The sequence below is a fragment of the Protopterus annectens genome, chromosome 17.part0 (assembly GCF_019279795.1).
Source record: "Protopterus annectens isolate FY-2018-M chromosome 17.part0, PAN1.0, whole genome shotgun sequence".
Lineage (NCBI taxonomy): Eukaryota > Metazoa > Chordata > Ceratodontiformes > Protopteridae > Protopterus > Protopterus annectens.
Genome location: NC_056751.1, coordinates 335,462,607 through 335,488,511, shown reverse-complemented (window position 1 = coordinate 335,488,511; position 25,905 = coordinate 335,462,607). Strand labels below are relative to the sequence as shown.

General features: G+C 37.2%; 1 long non-coding RNA gene across 1 annotated transcript in view; it reads left to right on the top strand.

The window, feature by feature from the left end:
* The first annotated feature begins 671 nt into the window (after window positions 1-671).
* LOC122791797 overlaps window positions 672-25,905 on the top strand; it is a 158,606-nt gene continuing 133,372 nt past the window's right edge. Inside the window, exon 1 of the long non-coding RNA XR_006363197.1 lies at window positions 672-777. This is a non-coding gene — a long non-coding RNA (uncharacterized LOC122791797). The remainder of the gene's footprint in view (window positions 778-25,905) is intronic.

The following is a 25,905-nucleotide window of genomic DNA, read 5'->3' as shown; positions in this document are numbered from 1 at the left end:
CAGGATGCTAACACGCAGGTAAGGCGTGTTCTGTGTAAATGGGTAAAGAGAGAGAAGGGGTAACCATACAGGTAAGATGAAGTCTTAGTCTGGTGGTCCTGAGTTGGCTTGGATTTAGATTGTCTGTGATGGCCGCGTTTAATAGTGTTTATTGTCAAGGAATACAGAAGTGACCTTTATCACTGCATGATCAGTTGGGAAACCACTATACTGTCTCAAACCTAAACAGAATGAAAGTAATTTATTTCTGTTTCATTATGCATGACTGTTATCTGCAGTGGAGAGTGCACATGATCTGTGGAGAATGAGCTTATGTAGTATGGTTTATCAAAATATCAAAGTACCTGGTTCTCAAAAATGTGAACCCTCTGTATTGAGCACTGCACACTGAAATACCTTTAAAATTCATACAGCTTAACATGGGGCATGATAACCCTGACACTGGAATATTTAGTCAAAGAGAACAGCATAGCTCACACTGTGTTTTATTTCAGCATTTATGAAATTCTGAATCTTTGCTGTGGTGTAGAATCTATACTTTTTGTCCAGTGGATTCATGTTTTTTACAGTTTGGGGTACAAAGCTTTAAAACAGTGATGACTTTTTGTAGAGGACAAATAAATGCCAGAACTTCAAATAGTATTTGAACATATTGACATTTCTTGGTTTTACAGGTGTCAGTTACTGAGGCCTTCCCCTGAAGATAGGGCAGAGGATGCTGGTAGCAGGTGACTGACTGCCACTGATAAAATCAACTCCACTATATTCTTTGTACCGGTATGGTTTCTCTTATTTCCATTCTTAATACCACTAATTTACTACCTAGTTGAAAATTCCTTTATGTCTCTTGCTTTATTTTATATTGATATGTATTGCAAAGGTCTGATATTAGGACTATCTGATAATTGACCTTTATATATATTTTTTCTACATTGGATATTGATTCCAAATGTGTTTAGTGATTATTTACTTATCTATTTGTTTGTTTATTAACTGGGTAAGTGAACATGATCCTTTCTGGACCCTTTTCAGCCACATCTCAACGACAAATGTAAGGGTAAACACATCACATTTATATATATATATATATATATATATATATAGATATGGATTCCTATTGCAAGAATGAAAGTTCACTACTTCGAACTTATAATAGGAAGCCTCACTTCTGCGAAAGTTCACTTTAACAAAAGTGAACTTTTGCGTAAGTGCACTTCACCGACAACACCGCAGCACAGTGGAGGACATAAAAAACAAGCTATGTCCTCCACTATGGTGCGATATTCATGGACCTTAGGGTTAGGGCACGGGTTAGGGTAAGGGGATAGTTAGTAAAGCTATCCCCTTACCCTAACCCATGTCCTAACCCTAAGGTTCGTGACTATTGCACCATAGTGGAGGACATTGCTATGTCCTTCACTTTGCTGCAGTCATCACGGACCTTAGGGTTAGGGCATGGGTCATGGAAAGGGGACCTGTGCCCTAACCCTAAGGTCCGTGAGTACTGCACAGAAGTTCAGTACAACACCTGTTCATTGTACTGAACTTCACTTAAGTGCACTTTCGATTAAGTGCACTTTCGTTGCATTGAGCATTCCATGCACTATTTTGAAATAGTGAAAATTCGATCTAGTGTATGGAACCCATATATATATATATATATATATATATATATATATATATATATATATATATTGTGTAGCTAAATAGCACTGACTGACCAGTTATCCGGCAAATGAATGTCTTTTCCAAGAACTTCATTATTTGTATGGTCTCTTATGTCTTGCATTCATTGCTGTCTGTTTGACTACTTGGCCTTGATGTTATTCATTAATGGCCAGTCACCTTATCTTCTGGTTGGGCCCTTGTGATGACTGAGGTTAGCTGTCTGTATGTCTGTGCTCTACTTGTTATATTGGGAACATATTTACTTGCAGCTGTTTGGTCACTGCTGGCACTGCTTTTAAACAGGAGGAACACTATCTTTTTGTAATATATGGAGTGCATTGATTTTGCTTAAGAACTAAGAGAAAAAATCTTGTTACAGCAAGGCTCATATGTAAGCACCTCACTATAACAGTTACACGAGTATTTATTAGAGAACCTTGTGCTTCTACACATATGGTTGCTACCACAGAATGATATCATATACCTGCTAGGAGCTTTAAAAACTGTTAATACACCCCATGCTACCACACACACACACACACACACACACACACACACACACACACACAAAGAAAAAGTGGGGCTACAACACACCTCACATTGTCAAACAAATGACAGCCTGAAACAAATTGCACCTCTAATCAACCAACAGCAATTTGTTTCAGGCTGCCATTTGTTTGACAACGTGAGGTGTGTTGTAGCATTTAAAGCTGTTAGTTGAAACTGCTAATACAACACAATATTTAAAACTACAAGTATACTACAAATTATTGGGATTGAGCCTGGTATTCATATATATATATATATATATATATATATATATATATATATATATATATATATATATATATATATATATATATATATATATATATATATATATATTTATATATATATTTATATACAGATTTATATATATATGTGTGGATATATATATATATATATATATATATATATATATATATTTATAGGGTACAAATACACAATTGCATCTTGCATGCTAAGTATGATATGCAGCCAAGGAATCATGATAGTCCCTGGAGTGTTCAGTCTCATTCCTTCTATTGTGACTGGTGTACAGGAGTACCTGGCATGTATTAGCATAATAGCAGGTAGTTTTGAGTAGCCTGATAGTATTACATAGCACTGCTGAGGAAAGTAACTGGCAGTACACAGCATGCCATGCCAAGTGACTGCAGTAGCTACTTGTAAGGTATGCTGTACAGTAGTTTTCTACCTACTCAATATGCAGTGTGGTTAGCACTGGGGGTAATGAGGGCCTCAGGTGGTGTACTACCTCCCACTCGTGGAAGCTCACTAACATCAAAGTGTGGGATTGGGATAAGGTAGAGTATGGTAGCAGATTTGCCTTTACCATATGGGGACTCCCTATTGAAATGTTGTCTTTTGTAACACCAAGTACTGACATGGGAAAACTGCGGGAGAAGAGTGAATATTGTACACCACTCTTCTCCTTTAAATTTCCTTTTTGAAGGGGGCAAGCCCCCTGACCCCTGATGTGGGGGATGAGCCCCTACTCTGCTGACTTTATATGTAGTAACTCCAATACCACCATACTTCAGTGAAAAAGGAATATTCGAAAAATGTTCATCTTGAACTTAGTATATGCAAGTCTGTTTTTTGGACATTCAGTCACAGCATTACAGGATTCAGTCATGTGGGTTCTGATATTTCTAATGGTTACCCCCATGTAGGACTCCATTTACAGTAAGGAACCAGCTTCCATGCAACAGAGGTATATCTGTCTGTCTACGTATCTTTATTTATTTTTTATTTTCTTCACCACTATATTCCTCAGCACTGTATGCTGAGCATCATACTGCAGGGGATACCTTTGTGCTTTTTTATAGGATAAGCTGACAGGACCAGCAGGGAATGCACAGGTGCTGCCATGGTGAATGACACAAAATTAGGGTAGCTCTTTAGCATGTAAGTATAGAAGGTAGGCAGTTGGTAAACAATGAGGCAAGATCATGCTGTGGGTCTTGCATGATCTTGCCCCTTTGCATTAGTAGGTTTATTGATCAAAAAGACCATTTTATACTTATTTGTGGTACACAAAGTCTTGCATGCTAGGGTTTTCTGTATCTGGTCCCAAGTTTCTGATCATCATCATTCTATGTATTCTTGAAATAGATATAATAAATTCTCCTCTCAAGCTTGATTTAACATTTTTTAACATGTTCTGATGTTTAGAACTCAAAAGAAAAATTTCTGTCGTTTGTTTAACAGTTTTAGCTGATTACTATTGAACATTTTAGGCAGATCATTTTGAATGGCAGTTTGACTCATTACTTAATATTTTGTGAGCACTGTGACACTTCTTTCCATGTTTTATGATGTACTGTAATATTATTATTTTATGTGCTACAGGGCATTTCATTTTAAATAATTTTTCATAGCATTACTAGGTATTAATGTTGACTTAGGTATAGATTAATGTACTGGAAAATTAGACTATTTTATAAGAAGTTATTTTTACTTGATCCATGTCCTGTAGAGCCTTCAAAGACTCTTTCTAGCTCATTACTGCAAGCAAATAGCTATCTAGAGGGGTTTAGGTTAGGGACAGCCGTAGACTGCCTGTGATTTACTCAACACTGTCCTGGGAAGACATATCATGATGATAGGGGTTTGCTTTGCATTTGTATAATAGCTAAGGAACAATATAGAATTTGTACTCTTCTGGCTATATATAGACACTGTTTAGAAATATACAAATAACTAGGCATAGTTTCTTACTACTTGTGAGACTTTGTCCTAGCATTTATAATGTACACCTGGGTGGTCAATAACAATGGCCCATGTCTGTCATTAGTTGTTCCTCCCTGAGTCATCATTTCACTGAATATAGCAAGACTGGTTGGGAGAGAGATCCTTGTTAGATCCTTGCTGGATATTGAACAGATTACTAATATGGTCACCGACCTCAATTACTATGTCCTGGGAGCAGACACAAACTATCTACCAAGTAATACTAAGGCTTTCCTTAAGATTTCACATATGTTCTCATTAGCACAGTACTAAATCATCTGACCCAGTTAATCTTTGGAGAATCATCATTTGAATCAATGACAAATCTTTGACACTAGCTAAAAAAAATCTCCCAACTATGAAAGAATTTAGGTTTATTTTTGTTATTACTTCTGCTACTCAGTAGATTCTCTGCCTAGGTGTGGTCATCTTTGACTTGATGGTGGAACCAATCATTTGACCAGATTATTAACTGATCCACTGCAATGTAAAGCTTCCACTGGGTCAATCTCCCTGTCTGCTGTTGATTTGGTATAGGAATTTAAAAGTATTATATATGGTGACCTGACTGTTGCACATAACCAGCTTCATTTGTAATACAGAGCAGGTGACCCTGAGCAGTTGATACTGGACTATAATAAAGCCATTGGTGATGGTTTCCTAATTAGCTTGCTGCATGTTGTGAATGCCTCACCTCAACTAGAATTTGTGGACCACTGTACAAGCTAAGCAGCTTTGCAGCCTTAGTAAAGTGGCATGTAGGCTGGAATACGTTTTGAGATAAAATTACATTTTTGAGGATGACTGTAGAATGCACTATTATTATTCTTTTTACTAACCAGAAATTTCCTATAAGAATGTAATGTTCTTGCCCAGAAAGATTTCTGCCAACCTGAATCAGTCAGTAGTGGTTTAGAAAAACAGGGCAGGCCGTAGAGTTTAGCCTTTATAGTAATCCAGAAAGCTTATTCTACTTCGATTCATCACTTTTGAGTGTGAGGTTGCTGTTTGCCTCTTTATGGATAAGGATAATTAGAAGAGGCTGGAAATCTTTCAAGGTGGCATCAGATGGGTTATGCTGTGAACCTGTCTAAGGGTTTCTTCATGGTGCTTTGACATTTTGGCAGTATTTGTTTAGGTTCTACTATGAAATGGCGACTTTCTGAAAGTTGACATTCAAAAAGGATAAAAAATAATCCTCAAAATCAAAGGAGTGAAAAGTTTTGTTTTTAGTTGTTCGTTGCAGGGGCAAGATCCCCTGCACTCCCAGATGTGGGACACAAGCCATCTTGAACTTATATATACCAACTACATGGTTACACCAACTTGAGGAAGGAAGAAACCTTCTTATGAAGTGAATTATTGCAAGCACAGAATTAGACATTGGGAAACAGCCTACAGTGTTATGACATTTGTCTTTTTTTCCTATGTGCTACTTACACTTCAGCAATTTCTCCTCAAGCATGTGTAGAGGAGCCATTTGCTTATTGGAAGAACATTTGTTCTAAACTAAAGGACCAAATTTTCTCTTTTCATTGCTTTACTGAAACTATCCACCTGAACACTGACATGTTTCTAAGAGGCTTGTAACATGGGATTTCTATGTAACATAATTCCTACTTATGTTTACATAAGTAGGACTTGTGCAAAGGGTTAGTCTCCCTGTATGGGAATTGCTGGTGGGTTTACTCCCTTAAAGCAATGTGAAGAGTTTAGGTGAAATATCATTCCATTACCTGCTCTCAAAAGAATGGTCCTTGACTCAGCATTTGTTGCTAAGATGATGGATGTCTGTACCTGGACTAGTTTTGCTGTGAGTTGACTATTGTAGTCATGAATATGGTGCCAAGCTTAAACCCATGTACATTTTGAATGGATTAGGGTCCAGCAAGTTTTGTTTTACTGGGCTTAGATGTATTGGGTTTAGTATTTTTCCAGATTGTGAAAAATGGTCTGAAGACTGTGAACATTACTAAGCCACAGGAACCAATCTTTGGATCCATAAAGGATAGAAAATTGTCATCTCTAATCTTACGTGTATTGGTAAGGTTACAAAAACTGTTGTGTTTGTACTGACTGAATCCTAACTTAGAGTTGCATTGAGACTATCCTTGTAAGGGAAATTAATGATCTCCTAGTTGCAAGAGGTTAATATTTTTATTCTGTTTCCGTCCTAGATGCAAAGAATATCATGAATCACTGGATGTTGATTCAGCATGTATGCATTTGCAGTGCCACCCCCTTCAGAGATTTATCTCTTGTTTGTTTTGCATAAAGTCTCAGGTGCACATTCTAATTCTTTATCTTTACACACTTCCATAAAATAGTGGCCAACTACAAAACATAAATTAAATGTAAAACACTATGGTTGCTTGGATATAGCTTAAAACATAAGATTTATTAGAATAAAATAATAAAACAGAGAAAACCAATCCCTCTGCAACATATACTCCTGAAGGTTGTAAAAAGACTAACATTCAATTTAATTTGTTACACACATCCAAATGGAGTAAGAACAGCAAATAAAAACACTCAATTAACAAATTACATATTTTATGAGCAATTCATTAAGTCCCTTTGGATGTAAAGTTTCAAATTTAAAAATACTGCACGCCTCTTTTTGTAACAATACATCAAAAACATAATACAAATCTGAAGTTCTAACCTTATATGTGCAAAAAACTTGAATAATTTAATATAAGGCATAGTATTTACTATGGGAACAGCTACAGGATGGTCCTGTGAAGCATTCATTATGTCCCTTAAGTGCTCTTAAATACAAGCCCTCAGTGGATGTTTTGTTTGATCTATATAATATGGCTCACAAGGACATTTTAGGCAGTATACTACTGCTGTTTGTTAACAATTATAGTTTCCTGTAGCTTTTAATTCCTGTTCATTAATAATATGTATGGGGCTAAAATCAATATGTTTACAAATATTACAGACTTTTTACAAAAAAAACTCAAACTGTTAATCCAGTTAACCATATCTCATAAAATGTCATCATTTTGTATGATGTGCCAATATTTTTCAAAATCCTAACACCCCTCTCTACAAATAGAGCATTACGTGTAACAAGATACACGACTGGCACCTGCAACAGGGCTTCATCTTTTGTTACTTGATAAACCCAGAATGATTCCCATCTTCACTCTTATCTCCTGTCTTTTTGATAGTTTTGCTAAAGGTTGTCATTTAATAACCCCTCTTCAATAACCTATCAACTATATCCTGATCCACTTCATAAAATACATTGTCCTCAGAACATAATTTTTGGGCTCATGGAAATTCCCCACACTGCAAAGATTCTATCAAATGAGATACATATACACTAGTAGCATGCCGAAAGGAGGTGATTGGTGTTGGCGTCTTATATTATGTCATGGATATCTACCCATTCAATATCAGAATTTTCACATCTACATATTACACAGTCATAATATCATAAGTAAATGAGATACCAAAAGCGTTACTCTGTATCCTTTCAGTAAATTCTAATTTGAGTTATTCTCTACAGTGTGTGATTCCATAGGTTCTTTCTTCGTCCCACTGCTACTCATGTCATTCGTCTTGCTTCCTGGTAAAATCATTCAAATAAGGAATATAAGGTATGGCTGATATGCAGATGACACTGAATTACACTTCTCATTCTCTCAGGATCTTGTATCGGCTCTTATTACTTGTAAAAACAATCTGGATACTATCCTTGTATGGATGAAAACTAATCAACTGAAGTTCAGTCCTGCCAAGACTGAGGAAAGAGAACATATATTTCACATTTAGGCCTTCTACAGCTCAAAGCATATTTCCTGTTTATTATATAAACCAAGAATAGCAGAAGTGTGCATTTAGAGCATGGAATATTGTGTGATCCTTGAAGATTTCTGACAGTTATAGACTATGTGACAAGCAGTTGTTTAATCTTTATGTCATTCTAATCTGAGGAAAATTCGTAAATAAACACCTTGTTCCTCCAGGTGCTATCTGTGGACTGCTGCAGTGTCCTCTAACTGTACTTCCTGGCACCATCTTTTCTACTTGCTGAGGGGTACAGAACTCCTCAGACAGTCTTTTGACACATATCATCTACAATGCTCACATTTGCCCCATATTGCTGAGCTTGCATTGTTTACATAGAGCTCTGAAGGTGACTCCAGGTACTTAAATATTTGCTTTCTATGACATAGTTCCCATCTGTGTTAAACAGTTGCTTTAATTTAATTTATTAATTTGTCAACCAGATAATTTAACTCATCCTTGGAGTTTTTATTTCCAGAATCCAGGACACAAACCAAGAAATGAAAAGTATATATATTTGTGTAGCCGATCCTCCAGCATTGTTTGCAATATAAGAGGAAACCAGAGTACTAAAAGAAAACCTATACAGATGCTGGGAGTATGATTAAACATCGCACAATGACCAGAGGTCAGAAGTGAACTTTGATCTCAGATCTGTGAGACAGATATATTAACCACTGAGCCAACATGCTTCCCATGGCATTAACATCTTATCAGGTGGTTCAGACAATCTGCTTAGCCAGAAGAGGCTGCTATTAGATCCAAATATGCGGTTGGTACTATGGACACTTGCCAGACATGTTTCAAAGATGATGTATTATTCTAAACTTGGATAACTATACAATTAATGAATGGAGTGCAGAGGAGAGAAGCTGATGTAGCCTATACTGTAGTGGACGTAGCTTGTTTGGATAAACTTTAGGCATGGAACTGTAGATTCCAGAAGAGAACAAGACTATGGATGCAGTTATATAGCATGACTACCAAATAGCTAAGGGCATGTTGAGGGATATCACACAGAGATAAGCATATGTAAGCAGAAGTAGGATAGACAACTGAGAAAAGTAAATTCATAATGGGTAATGAGATACTTTTTTTTTTGTTTTGGTAGAGAGGGTGATTAGCCCAAAGAATGGTACACCATATAAACCAGTGGGAAACCACAGAGTGAGTGATGCAGGTAGAAGGAAATTGGTGAGGATACTAAGGGGGTAGGGCAGTTACAGAGGAGCTACCTAATTATGGGTTGAAATACATATGAGTTAGTCACTGGCAGGATTGTTTGCTGCAGCTGTCAACTGACTTTTTGTTTTTGTAGTTATTTTGTGCATGATCCCAAAACAGACTTTATAAAATTAACTCCATTTCTGAACCACACCCTTTGCTTGGACATTGATCAGTTTCAGGGTAGTTCTGCAGAGAGCATTAGTACAAGGGTTATTTTGTGTTTCGCATTTTCCTTAGCTGTTGGCTCCTTCTTAGACAGCAGGACTTGCCTGAAGGCTGCTTGTTTCACCCCTTAGTAAACAAATACAACAATAGCTCTTTGATGAAGCCAAATGAAAATGAAATATCTATTAAGAAGCAACAAAAGATGATAGGAAGTGTGTATATAATTAATGAGCTTTGTGGGGAGAAGGTGAATTTGCAATTTTTTATAGGAATGAAAGCATATGAGTAGCTAATTTCCTTAAACTGGTGATTTTTTTTTAAATTCATTTTGCCAGCTTTGTAGATATCACTGGACCTACTGTACTTTTTGAGGAGAGCAAGACTGCAATTTGTCTTGAACACTGGGGTAACTGTTTTGATAAAGTCTTTTGATAGGTGCCATCTATTGTAGGTCTTCAATAATGCCTGAGATACATATTATATCATAAAAAACCTTGCTACACTAGCCTATCAGTTAGAGTAGCATATTAATGCTGCTGTTTCCTGCATTAAGGTTGCAGACTTCCACATAAAATGCTTTTACTTCTGGAAGATGAGACCTTTAGTGTTACCTGGAGAGTAGCACTTTAGAATTTGTGTCCCACCTGTCATACTGCATGCACTGTCACTAATGCAAGATGAAGGTAGGCACCCGGTGAAGGGATATAACCCACAACCTTTTTACTGTTTCTATCACTACAGGTTTTAATGACTGTTTTCAGCATGGGAGAACATCAATTTAGCTAAACAAGAGTATATTCATAATCATTTTCAATTATTACTGTGTGCACAAAATATGCCATTAACTGGCCATGAGTAATGCTGGATTTATTTACAACTGATCTGGTTTGCCCTCTAGGATAACATTTGAGCAGGTAGATGTAGCTGGAAAGGGTAAATGTTGCTGCAATACATAAGTTCTGTAATAATTGTTTTTGATCCATGGCATACTGCTATTATATGGCAGACAATCACAAAAACACAGTGGCAATATAAGTACTTTAAAACTATAGTGCATCTCTCTGACATTTAGAAGAAAAGGACTGAACTGCATCCATGCTGTGATTCTTTACAGGTGTATATTTTATGACCAGTTGTATTTGTAAGATGAGGTACATTTCATGTTATGTTTTTTAAGAAGAGGGTTACCATGGTAAAATGTTTATATTGCCTCTATAGGTTATATTTTTTTCGAAGGGTTCCACTATGTTTTGCTAACTCTGAACTGGTCGAAGCTTCAGATGGAAAAAGCAAACTGTTTAATGCTTCAACCTTATAAAACAATATTTTTTTTGAAAGGGAAAAAGTTCCTTCTGTACATATACCCACTTATTTATTCTAATTCCATGATCAAAGAAATGTAAAGCTCAAGCTATAATCAGTTAGCTAGGAAGAGAAAGACAGAGAAGAGAAGAGAAAAGATGAAGAAGAGATGATTCTTTATGACAGGGAAGTCAAAAAGACAGTGAGAGCAAAGACAACTTTCTAAAAGCTGAAAGTAAAAGGAGAGATGTAAACAAGAGTATAAACAATCAAGCATATGTCATTAAATGCAGAAAGGCTAATGCAAAGCTTGATTAGAGATTAGTGCTAGTTATTAAAAAGGGTGTATTTAGGTACATAAGGAAATGAAAGAAGGTGAAACAGACATCGCGAGATTATTGAAAGTTGGATGAAGTACACAGTGGCAGGGACAGACCAAATAAGCTGTGGGCAAGGTACCCGTCTGTGTGAGTGGAGAACTGACACCAAGTTACTCACTGCACAGACAAGCTCTTTACATTTTCTTGCAAACTACTACCACCTCATCCTAAATACAAGTATTATCACTCGCCCATCTTTTAACAATGCTTTTATTGCAACATATTTTATTTATTTCCTCAAACATGAACTTCAGTGTTTTTTAGTACAATTACACAACATAGCTATCTTTCTAGCATACTATAATGCTTCAAATTTAGAAAGACATTCCTGGGGATTCAGAGACAACCCCAGCACACATAGTAAGGGCTTGGGTAAAAAGAGTCTGTTTCCACAATATTTTGCGATTCAGAAACACATTAGCTGTACTGAGGAAAGACTTCATTATTGGCTAGAGTGTATGTCCTTGAACTGGCAGTAACTACTCCTGCATTATTAACACTGGTGGCAAGCACAGGCACCCCCTTATTCATTCTCTCAACACAAACACATACACACACACACACACACACACACACACATGCGCACACACGCGCACACACACACACACACACACACACACACACACACACACACACACACACACACACACACACTCTATAAACCTTCCTTGTCCCTGAGTTGACAGAATGTCACCAATGCCTCCTCTTATGTTTCCCTGCCCTCATAAATCATGAACAATTACACTTCATTCATTAATGCCAGAGATTAGAGTTTTAGACTTCATATCTTTCAGCAAAATCAGGTTAATGAAAAAGCTGTCATTCTAAGAACATTTTAAGTTTATAATAGAAATAACTAAAATCAGACCCTGACTGCGTGTCTTCTTCCCACAATTAATTTTGACTTTGTCTAGATTTCTTATCCTACAAAGCTAGGAGGTATGCCTATATGAAATGCTGCAGGCCTTGAATAATACCCAGGGTCCTCATTATATCATAAAAAAAATGCTACTCTAGCTTCTGAGTTACAGTAGTGGGTTAATGCTATTATTTCCTGCTTCAAAGGTCTAGTGTTCAAAGTCTTTTTCTTCCCCTCCTTTGTAATTTATTTATGTTTTTTAAGTTTTCACTGTTATTTCCATGTTATCCTTGGTAGCACAGAGAACTAATATCCTAGGTCAGAGGGTACAAAGTATTTGTCCTTTCTAGTGCCTTTAAGGCATACTATTTAGAGTATCCATGGTGTCTAGTGTCCCTCCGACCCACATCACCTTTTTTTTTTTTTTTTTTTTCATAAGTACTCAAGGCATACTGTCTGAAAGCTATTTTTTGTAGCTAGTGTTTCCTCCTTAACCCACGTCTTTGTTAAGTGCTGTTAAGGCATGATGTTAAGACTAATCCCTGGCATCTAGTGTCCCCCCCCCCCAGCCAAGTCTTTGTAAAGTGTAAGCCCTGGTATTTAGTGGTTCCCCCTACATGTTAAATTTAATTGCCATTAAAACATGAGATGAAAGAGTTATGCTTGGTATCTAGTGGTTCCTCTCATCCATATTATGTTTAAGTGCCATTAAGGCACAATATGAATGACTCATCTGTGTTGTTTATTGGTTCCCTCATCCATGTTAAGTTTAAGTGCTATTAAGACATGAGATGAAAATTTTACCCCTAGTGTCTGTGGTTCCCATTGACCCAGTATTACAGAATTTGCTCATTAGTCTAGGGATGTATGGAAGCATGACAGCTCCCCACAAAGTACACACACACACACACGCACACACACACACACACACACACACACACACACACACACACACACACACCAATACTACCAGTCTGTTAAACTCATAGGCACTTTTATCTGCTGCAATGCGGGAACACAAGCCTTTGGTCAAGTCCATTAACATAAGTGGCTGTGAGCAGCCTTATTACTTTATGCAACTGACCAATTCTCTGAATTGCTCGACTGAATAAATGCCCAGTCACAGGAAGTTCCATGTGACAGCACTTGGCTAATTAAATATGCTTTCTGTCATGCAATGGCTCATTAGTATTTAGCATTACAAAATGACATCCCTCCATGGTGGTGCATATTTTTATGAAAACGCATGGTTGTGGGGTTGTCTCTGAATATGGAAAAGTTATTGCAAGTTATACACTTCATTGTCATATTTCTGAATAAGTTCCACATCTGTAACAAGCAAGACTTAATACATAGAATCTTAAAAGCAAATAGAAAATAGTCTAATGTATTTAAATAGTTCATATGAAACAGATAACAGACTAGCAGTTTCTAAGAATGTTGAAGAAAAAAGTCAAATGACAGACCACCAAAGCAAACAGTGTGGTCTAAGCTTGTATTCAGCATGGATGAAGCCAAGGCATATACTACGTAAGTTGTGTTGTAAATAATCATTTATAGGTAAGACAACATTTTGGCCACACAATGAAACCTAATACCACACCTTCAGAGACATAAATGAAATGAGAGGGTATCTTTGCCTGGCTTATAGGGCTTACTCAGACCCAGCCATGATGGATATGTTGCACATGCATAAAACAAACAGCATCAGAAACACTAGCTCGAGGGATCTGAACTTCACTTGTGACATAAACAGAACATGATGGAGAGACAGATATCTGTCCCAAATGATACTTGCACTATGGAATAGGCTCCCCATCCATGTAGAACAGAGTTCATCCCTGGCCCTATTCAAACAAAACATTGACAACTGGATGGGAAATCATAAATTTACCCCATCTCACTCCCATGTCCCTTATGGACAGAGGTTGTCAATATGAAAAGTATTGCCCTAACTAACACCCCTGCTAAAAATCCTTAGCTACCTGGCTACTAACTTGTCCTCTCCATGATATCAAATGGTTTGGGGAAGTGTGGTTCGGCTTGTAAGGGCCCTAGTGTTTGTTAGTCTAGTAACAATGTATGAACCTATGAACCCATGAAATTAAATGACCACAAGTGCCCCACCAAAGAAGATAGCATTCCCTGGAGTGATGTATGCTTGCGATAATAGCTGACCAAACAAAAGCTTTTAGTATAATAAAGTGAGTACATGTGCTATACATACCTTTCTACTGTCTCTATTTGGGCAGAATGTTCCTAATTTTGTCAGAAAAATTTTCCGTGCTCTTGATAAATCTTTTGGTTTTCTGGTAAATTACAGAATATTAGTCAGTCAATAACACCTGCCATTAGAGATTCATATTTCTTAATGTTACGAAACTGTATGCTGATGCAGCACTGTTGTTCTATTGTTTTTTTAAGTGAATTAAAGGAACATTTAAAAATTTTCCCTGCTTTTTGGCATTTGCCCCAACATTATTTTTAGTGTTCAGAATTCTTTATCAGATTTATTGAGAGATATGGTATATTTTATTTCTAAATTTAGGATACATACAATTGAAGAAAAATCCAATTTTTTGGGGGAAAGTAAAGCAGCATTGTAACATAGTATAAAATCCAGAAATCTACGACTATTTCAAATAATAACCAGCATATATTAGATATTCTGTTCTAGTCTTATTTTGTGGTCTTCCTGAAACCAGCATTCATTTTCTTTGATTATTATTGTGATAAACATTATGCAAAATACAGTTCTGAACCCCTAATTCTATTTACACAGAAATAAGTGGACACAATAGTATATTATAAATCTTTCATTAAGCTTGACAGTGTTCAAATTAGACTTCTCTCACCATTTCTTTCCTTAATGAATATGGCAGTATTAATTTATTTGCTTTGAACAGTATGCCTTGTATGCAAATAATTTATTCTTGAAATGAAAATTATGGTTGCATTACTTTTCTCTTGGCAGTTGTTCACTCAAGCCAACTATGCCCACTTATGTAAGTATTTGTATCTTAAAATCACTCTTTGTACACCTTTAACATTTTTAATATTTTTAATACCTCTGTCACCTGTGGAATTATCCAATTAAATTTAATTATTCTCCAAGCAACTCTCATTGCCTTTCTGGTAAATATTAATGACTTGGCATATTTGCTGTATGTACCTATTTTATTGCCTTATAAGTCACAATCAAGTCATAGTTTTATAATTGCAAAACTACTCTTTGCAAACTTTGTGGCAACCTGTGTAATGATTTCTTGAATATGCTTTCTAATGGCTTATATGCATTTTCCACTAGCACTTTTCTAATAAATATTTTTTTATTTGTATTTATTAATTAGTTAACCAGATAAACTATGCAGGCACACGTACCTCTTTTCAGGAATGAAGTAGGATCAGTCTCTGGTGAAAGAACTTGCTCAGAATCACACTGTTAGCACACTGAGATTGAGGGAATTAAATCAGAATGAAGCATTCATGACCTGATTCTCACAAATATGGCTGTTTCTTATACTACTCATCTGGTAACACCTTCCCCAGTGAAATCTGACTGTAGGCTTGTGATCTTCTCCTTTAAACTCCTAAAAGGTTATACATCAAACTCCTAAGGACTAGAAATGTGCCTTCCTCAACCTACTCTATGATAACATATCAAAAATCACATGTGATTGTAAGTAAGCTTCGCTAAGGATTCTACACCAATTTAATAAAATGCATAGAGCTATCAGCCCCTACCAGAACCTTATATAATGGGAAATTCACAAATAAAACGCCACCATATATAAAGTATACAACAAAAACAACAACAAAAAAACCTCCTTAAATTATTTAGTAGATCCAAATCCTCTCTCCTCAAGGATAATATCAAAAGTATTAAAACATCACTATCAGGTCCACTACTGGAGCCCATGAACTTGGCTGGCCTCTGAGGCCAAAGATAATTATAAATCCTTCTTTAGCTACATTAGAATACTAAGAAACAACATTGCTGCAGTGCTTTGAATGTATTGAAAATGAGACTTCCTATTTTTTTTATTAAAACACCTTTATTGAATTATCACTGTGACATAGCAAACATATTTATATATAACTAATCAAAACCATATTAACAAGTTCACATTTGCAAACATTATGCATCATGTATATTATTTATCCTATAATCTAGGCAACATTACATGAATTATTCAATTCCTGCCTTCTCTATGATGCCGCATATTCTGACCCAATAGACATTGCCAATAACCCTACAAACATAGTATAAATTTGGGTTCCTATCATGTAGTTGAACTTTTGCAAGTTTAAACCACATATGGTCGAGACCATAAATTTGAATTTGTAAAAGTTTGAGCATTTGAATAGAAATCATTTCCATTCTGTTCAATGTGGTGCGATCTTGGAGTTGGTATATTTAAGTAGCGGGGGGTGTGGGGGTGCTTAAAATTTATTTTCTTGTCCGTTTTTTTCCCATAGTCGAAGTTCTGTAACTTTGAACATAATGGTTTGACCATTAGGTGTTTGGAGTTATGGAACTTCGACTATGTCATATAGACCCTATAAATTTTACCTGAGACTTCTGTTCAAAGCAATGAAATATCTGAATCCCTCACTTTCCCAAGAATCTTTAAAGACTATTTACTGAAAGTGCTAAACAAGACCAAAAATACTTCCTTGATGGAACCTGAAAAAATACCTGAATGATTAAATAATAATGTTAAACATGCCTTCGCAAATGTACTCCTTAAATTGTTTAGCTATTAGTTTTGTCCCTGATGAGTTGCACACTGCAGTGGTGATGCCCCTACATAAGGGTGGCTTTACAAATAACTTGGGTCACTGCAGACCTATGAGCCTTACAAATTTTATCTAGAGAGCCATAGAATGTATTATAACTGACTTCATAAACTAAGATATCAAGAATAGGATTAGACTTGACATGACAGTTTGGCTTTGAGAAGAGAAAAACATCTATTGAATTTGGTAAACTTCTTTGAAAGGGTTATGGGGGATGTAGACAATTGCAATTCAGTACATGCACTGTATTTTAGGCAGCCCAAAACCTTCAACATCATTCCTCATGCTGGCATCACATTAAAGCTAAACACTTTAAAAAACTGACCTGCATGTGATAATAGTTGGCAGAACTGACACAGCATGAGTTGCAGCTGTCTTATCAGAAAGTTAGAAACTGACCACTGTTGCCCCTCCAGGAACGGTACTGGGACATCTTTTGGCATTTACTTGTCAGATTTTTTTCTATTTTTATTATTTATTTTATTTAACATTTGTTTACTAGGGTAGGGCAGTGATCACAAGTTGCCAATTTCAGTGTCAGCCTGGAAATAACAAATAAAATCAGAATTATATTTAATGAAAAATAGCAAGAGTATAATTCAAAATACATACTACATACATACTATATATGTATATTAATACTATCACTAATGCTACATGTGCACATTAATACTGTTAATACTTACTACATCTGTATATTAATACTATTAATACTTATTAATCGGCTAACAAAAATTAGAGCATTGAAAATTTGTAATATACATTATGACAATTTGTAATATACATTATTTACAAAAATCAAGACAGGTGAGGTTAAGTAGGAATGACAAGATAGTTGAACATACTAAAGAATGTTAGACAGAGGTTGTAAGCAGTTGGACAGAGAAGTTATATTGAGAAAAAGATTATGTAAGTGAGAAGTGAAGCCTGGTGGAATAGAACCTGCCATATGATGGACAGTGAAAGTGTTATTAGTGAGAGAAAAAGAGAGAGTAATGTAGCTTAGGTTGGGTGATATGGCCGGATGGGAGGCAATGACATTTGGCAGATGTAAAGAGTTGGGCCTTTAGCTGAGTACTAAATTTTGCTAAGATGAAATGTCTTTTATTTGTGAAGGAATAGTTTCCCCGAGTTTTGGACCTATTGTAGAGAGTCAGTGCAGTATTCCAGTGCAATGGAATTTAGTTTTGGGAGGCTGCAATATGGGGGATGAGGAGTTATGGCATATGAGGCTGTAAGAGGAAAGTTTTCTAATTAGTTTAACTGCTACAGGAGATGAGATCTGGTTGACTAACAGTTTTAATAGTTGGGATCCTAAGAAAGGGTCAACCATTTGTTGAACATGGAACCATTTTTCTATTTTTCGTGTTTTACAATGGTGTTCATTTGAAGGGGTTGGGTATTACAGATTTTATTGATCTTTGATTGACAGTGTGTGGAGATCTTTCTATGCTGATGCTATAAGGACAAGGCTGAATTCAAGTTATAGACTGCACTGGCCAAAGTAAGAGAGTTAAACTTTTTTGTGTAGTCAAGGTAAAAGGAGATGTTAAGAAAGAAGTCAAGCCAAATGCCAAAGTATATAACATAGGTAATGTTTTCTGTGTGGGTGTTATTCTGGTTATTGATTTGGAAAGACTTTTGTGTTTTTGTTTTAAGTTTCCCTTTGGTGCCAAAAATCATAGTTTTGGCTTCACTGGACTTGAGAAGGAGGCTTTTGTTGAAGATCCAGTAGATTATATTTAGAAAATCTGCTTTCAGGTCTGTCTAAAAGGTGGGAATTGAACTGTTTGTGCAAAATAGTAACTTATCATCTGTGCAGTGAAGGAAGGAGAGATGAGAAAGAGCAAAGAAGTTTATTTATAAAGAAGGAAATATTAGAGGTGCAAGTATGGAACCTTGTTGTACTCCTTTTTAAGGTCTGACTGTTTTTAGAAATCAAGGCATGCATTTTGATGGAGAAGTGGCAGTTCTGTGAGATACTTTTAAAATCAAGTTAAGGAATCAGAACATATACCTATTTATAGTAGGTGATGGAGGAGAATGTTGTGGTCAACAAAGCTGAAGGCTTCTGTAAGGTACATAAAGAGGGAGACAGTGAGCTGGCCTCTGTCTCATAGTATTTCATTTGTCAGGATCCAAAGTCCTGTGTGTGTGTGTGTGCTATGACTGGACTAGATCCCATGTTGTTTAAGGGTGAGGAGTATGCAGGTAGTGATACACTGGGCGAGTTGAACATAGATCATTTTTAATAAGTGTGCCTATCAAGGGAGGATAAAGACTAGCTTATACTGGGAAGTTCTGGTGGGGTGAGATTGCTTTGGGATTGAGTTAATAATGGCTATTTTCCATATATTTGGCATGATATTTTGTGTTACTCAGAGACTGAAGATGTGATATGCTGTAGAGGGGGTGTAAGGCAGTCCCTGCAGTGATACATGAATTAGGGATAGAGGTCATTTGCACTTGTCGGGCTGTCAGTTTTATTTGTTGCAAATAGACTAACAGGAGCTAATTAGTCTGAGCATACCAAGAACTAGGACAGGCTAACACTATTCTAATTATGAAGGAACTTGAAATATATTGACAGCTGAACTTGCCTACACATCCATTTCATGCTGACTCACCAACATTTTCTCTCCAATATCCAGTCCTAATGTCATTTGCCATAAGTTGTACTACAGCCTTGTACAAGTCAGACCTGTGCCGTGGTGCATGCTTAAAGTACTGAATTCTCTAGTTTGTGTACTTCGGTAGGGGTTCTGTTTTCACTGCAGTCAACTGGGACATGTGTGTGTGTGTGCCTCTATCTAGTCAGAGGAGCATAAGTGTGTATCCACCAGTTACCACTCCAGTCCCATGGATTGACAATATTTTGACAATTGCATAAGCCTACACATCCATTTCATGCAGGCCTCCCAACATCTTCTCTTTAACATCCAGTGATGATGTCATCCACCATAAATTGTCCTGCAGCTTTATAAAAGTCAGCTTGTGCTGTGGTGCTTAAATAAAGTACTGGCTTCTCTTGTCTGTGTGCTTAGATAGGTAAGAGTTCTGTTCTCACTGTAGTCAACAGGGAGGTGTGTGTGTGTGTGTGTGTGTGTGTGTGTGTGTGTGTGTGTGTGTGTGTGTGTGTGTGTGTCTAGTCAGAGGAGTCTAAGTGTGTATCTGACTGTTACCACTCCAATCCCATGGACTGACAATATTTTGACACTTGCACACAACTACACATCCATTTCATGCAGGCCTCTGAACATCTTCTGTCCAACATTTAGTGCTGATGTCATCCACCATAAGTTGCCCTGCAACCTTGTAAAAGTCAGACTTGTGCTGTGGCACTTACATAAAGTACTGAGTTCTCTATTCTTTGTAGTCAGACAGGATGGAATTCTGCTCTCAGTACAATCAACTGGGAGGTGTGTATGTGTGTGTGTGTGTGTGTGTGTGTGTGTGTGTGTGTGTGTGTGTGTGTGTGTGTGTGTGTCTATGTAGTCAGAGAAGCATAAGTATGTATCAGTTACCACTCCAATACAAAGTATTGACAATATTTTGACACTAGCACATGACTGCACATCTATTTCATGCAGGCCTCCCAAGATCGTCTCTCCAACATCCAGTGCTGATGTCATCCACTACAAGTTGTCCTGTAGATGTGTAAAAGTCAGAATTGTGCCATGGTGCTTGTGTAAAGTACTGAATTCCCTAGTCTGTGTACTTAGGTAGGGGTTCTGTTCTCACTGCAGCCAACTGGGAAGTGTGTGTGTTTGTGCACTTGCTTGACATACAGGGAACATTTCACACCAGCATGCGGGATACTGCTAATAGCATTTTCTCCTCACCAGACACTGCTGATGTCATCTCCTATAAATGGTTGTCTGACACTCTCCAAGTCAGACTTGAGCTGTGGCACCTGCCTTAAATACAGAGGTCTTTAGTCAGTGTACATAGATAGGCAGGGATTCTGTTCTCACTGCAGTCAACTGGTGTGTGTGTGTGTGTGTGTGTGTGTGTGTGTGTGTGTGTGTGTGTGTGTGCACTTGATTGACATTACAGAGAACATTTTACACCAGCATGTGGGATTATCTAGTAGCATTTTCCCCTCACCAGACACTGCTGATGTCATCACCAATAAACTGTTGTCTGGCATTCGTCAGACTTGAGCTGTGGTGCCTGCCTTAAATACAAAGTTCTTTAGTCAGTGTACTTAGATTGCTAGGGATTCTGTTCTCATGGCAGTCAACTGTGTGTGTGTGTGTGTGTGTGTGTGTGTGTGTGTGTGTGTTTGTGCACTTGCTTGACATTACAGAGTGCATTTTACATCAGCATGTGGGACACTTCTATTACCATCGTCATCTCACCAGACTCTGTTGATGTAATCAGCTGATGCTGATTTGCAGATGTGCAGTATTCCCATCATGGCAGGGTCAGAGACTGGTCTTTAGGCCAGGCACAAGTCACCTTATCCTATACAATACAGATTGCAGTGACAGGGCTTTCTGTCTATCCACATATATCATAGCATAGTTTGTAGGCCCTGTATTTTCTTGGTGAGAAATACCTGTGGTCTTTCCAGCTGCTGCAGGTGTCTGGTGAGGTACATGCAAAAGGGAGCATTATACTCTATGAGTGTTCTTATGAGGTTGGAGTATAGTGCTGTTAAATCACACTCAGATCTGGATACGATGGCCAGACTTTTGAGGTGCATGATGTAACCTTTCAATACTACTGTGGACACTTGGTGGTCAAAGTTCAGATTGCTATCTATGTGTGTTCCCAGGTATTGCCACTGGCTTTCAGCACTGGGGAAGTGTTGTCAATGCTGTAATTAATGGGGAATTCCACTTTGCAGAAGGCCAATATAATGATAATTGTTTGTGTTTATTTGTAGACTGTGTGGCTTTGGCACCTAATACTTTGTCTGTGTTAGCCCCTCCTGTAGTATGTTATCATCAGTGGTGGATTCAATGATTGTACCCAGTATACAATAATCAGCAAATGTCATAAGCCAAACTCCATATACTTTAGCCTGGACTGTCAAGACTGTCAAGAAATAGATTCCAAACAGTAAAGGGTCAAGAACAGATCCTTGGGATATGACAATTGTAACAGCTTTACTGGTATTGGTGGAGCCACCAATTTTCACAGCATGTGTTCTGTTGGTGAGCCAACTGGTCAACCATCTAGTGATGCAAGGGTTAATCCCCAGCTGGGAGAGTTTCTCAATGATACCTGAGTGGGTGACTGTGTCCAAACCCTAGGCCAGATCAAAATAGGCAGTATGCACTATCTTACCTTCATCCTGACCTATCACACAAAATAAATGGGCTGTGACAGCATCATAGATCACCTATAGTGTGACTCAGCACATACACCTACCTGACATGGTTAGATACACACTTCAACACACCGTCCACACTGAATATGTTCCATAGATGGGTGTACATCAGCATGCATCCATCTGATTTGGGAGGGGGGCAGTACATGATGCATGCATATATAGACACATCCTGACTCATCTTGTCTGTGAGGTAGACAAGCATGTCATCATGGACCCTTTCTAAATGGACACTAGTAATATCCCAGCTGTGTGCAACAGACAAGTGTGAGTTGTTAATGTTACACCCATGTCTGTTACATCTGTTAGAGGCCTTGAAAAAGGTTATAAAGGGCATGCATGATGACAACGCCATCATACTCTGGAATTTGATCAGGCCAAGGCATTTGCCACCAATCCACATTGAACTATTCACTCAATACTCTCAGATGTGGCCATAAACAGCTGTATCACCAAATGGCTAGACTACTGGATCACATATATGTAGCATCTATACATGCTGAAATGTGTGAAGTGACCTATATCTCGGGTCCAGTGATCAGGTCCATACATCAGGGCTGTCTGCTAGGCCCTTTCCTGTCCATTATTTAAGTCACAGCCGTCAACAATGACATACACATACTATGTCCAAACAGCTGTGAGGAGGACTACAGACTGTGGGAAATCATTGACTCCAACTGTGGTATTAGTATAATACAGACAGTATCAGCACATACCAAAGATTGCTGCCACAGCCATGATGACACATGAGATGAAATAAAAACATGGGGTGATTTGTTACATTGTAAAAACAAATGCATAACCCAAAGATAATGTAGTCTTCACACCCTATAAGGAGACAAATTGGTATGCGACTTATGTCATGGGGTAGATGGTATGTGGAACGTCCACCAGCATGTGGCCACAGTAGTGACTATTCCCTTGTATGTAACACAACTACTGAGTATGTGCAGGACATCCACATCAAAGACCATAATACCTTCATAGTTTGCAGCCTTCATCACACCAATAAATGAGTACAATGCACCTTTCTTCATGTACCTCTCTACACATCTTCCAGTGATGTGTAACTGAAGTGCACCACCTTCGCCACAGTGAGCTGTCACACATCTTATTGGCCATACCTAGGTATTCTTTTTGTTGCATAAACATTAATGTCTGATGGGTCAGAACACCCATAAAGGTGTTACACCAGATGCATGTCTGATACCTGTTCCAGTGATGCAGACAGTACATAGATGTTTGACAACATTGATGACATGGGTTACATTCATGGATTGTTTTATATATATATATATATATATATATATATATATATATATATATATATATATATATATATACACACACATATAATATATATATATATATATATATATATATATATATATATATATATATATATATATATATCATGCACATCATTCTTATAATGTCTCATACAGGTATAACAATGTCCCTCCTAACACCTCCACACCTCCAGCAGATGTTACATTGTTGTCAGGACAGTGTGCTTGATTACCCTTATAGATTGCTAACATGTCTTAATAGTTGTACAAGTGTGTTCATGCAGAACCATCTATGATAACTTAGAATCACAAATGTTGTGCCAGAGACATGGGCTTAATGGTGGTATTATTCTGATATTGTCCATGATTGTGCATGCTTGTTTTACTGTTGTCCATGAGCCTGTAACTGTGTCACACTTGTTGGAGACCTCTGCTGACATTATACTCATATTCAGGCAAATCAGTTTGCACAGTTTCACAATATGCACCCGACCCCAATTGTATATAACAGCCCCAATAGATGACCTCTCCATTGTTCATGTCAGGAGGTTTATCTCACAAAATCATCTTCTCCATTGTTATGTCACCTTGTCTGACAGTCACATAATAAACATCTTCACTGTGCACTCTGTACTGTACCATATTGATATGTGATTAGCGTTTCTGATAGAACTATCTTCCATTTACATGCCTTCATCTGCTGTATATTACGATGTTTCACCTGTGCTCTTTCCCTGTGTTTATTCCTACAATTCATCTGCGTGTGCCTATACAGTAAACACACTTCCCCTGACTGCTTATTTTAAATGGCAGATCATGTATCCTTTCAGATCATTTACCCAGATTTTGTACAGAATGCCTGGAATGGGATTTCACAATACTCTGCACTGTATACGCTGTCATGTACTGTGTTTGGACCATATACATTACTATATGATAAACCCTGGTAATCATTGTGGCATTCCACACAATCCCGCTAACCTAGTTTGCTCTACTGTAAACAAGTTTGCTATTCATGTTGCTTTACACAGTCTTCTGGCTGGCAGCACTGTTGCTGGCCATGAAACCATGTTCATTTACATTTAAATGTAGTGCATGGGATGAATATGTAATCGCTGCTGCTGCTCACCACACAAACACAATCTCTATGTGGGCTTTGTGTGTAGCCTACATGGAATTTATTGAATCCCACAGAATGTCTTCTCATTGTTAAAGTGTGACTGCTCCAAGCAATTGGGTATGAGGTAGATTTAATTTACCTTGCTATAAGAGGAGAAATAATGTTTTGGTGACCTATTTAAAAATGTACACAGGAAACTTTAAGTAAGGCTTAGGCATATACTGATGAATTTAGTGAGCTTTATGAATCTTAGAAGCACCACCTGGCAGACCACCATGCAGCTCAAAACAGCTAACGTTTTGTAATATTGGTGTTCATATCCTAATTGCAAAAAAAAATAAAAAATACAGAATGAAAAGTTCTGAAGCAGTATGCAAATTGCTTCGTAAAGGGCCTTCACTGTTAGTGTTATGACCTTATACTAGTTACAATACCTAAGGTTGTTTAATCAAGATATCTCTCATAAATCCGCAAAAACAGTGGATGTAGGATTAACAAGGAATAAAATATTTATTTAAAGAAGTAAAATGAAGTAAATGCAAAATGGCTAAACTGCAAGATTTTATATAAAGAACCAAGGAAGTATCAGCTGCCAACATGCAACTTAATCAATGTAAGAAAATTTCAAGATGTTACGAGTCACATTTTGCAGGCTATTTGTAACCAGTCATGTGTTGCAGAAATGTGTTATGTCCCATACATATTCTTCACTAAATACATAATAATTTGTATTTTCTTCACAAATGAGTCAAATGAAATGTTTATGGCATTTTTATGTCAGAAGAAATCCGAAAAACGAATGTATAATTATGCATGGTATATTTTCATATAATTCAAGTAGTATACTTGTATTTTAAGTGCTTTACAATTATATTTCTCTGTTAGCAAACACTGTATTAATAAATAATTGAAGGCAAAGTTAGTGCAGAAGGAGTTAAGGGATATTCAGAAAGTTAATGAACTGTGGCAGATATCTGGTGGAAAACAGATTAATCAAATAAGGAACAGTTACACTCTGGCCTTCTCAGGTCGGGGGATGAGTTTTTGCAAAGCTATCTTTGAGATAGTGCAGACTGGTACAGAATGTTAGAAGGCTGAAGGACAATAAATTTGTAACCATAGGTGGCACATGTTTAAAATGAATATTTGTGAACATTCACGTGAAGCTCTAAGCAAGAAGC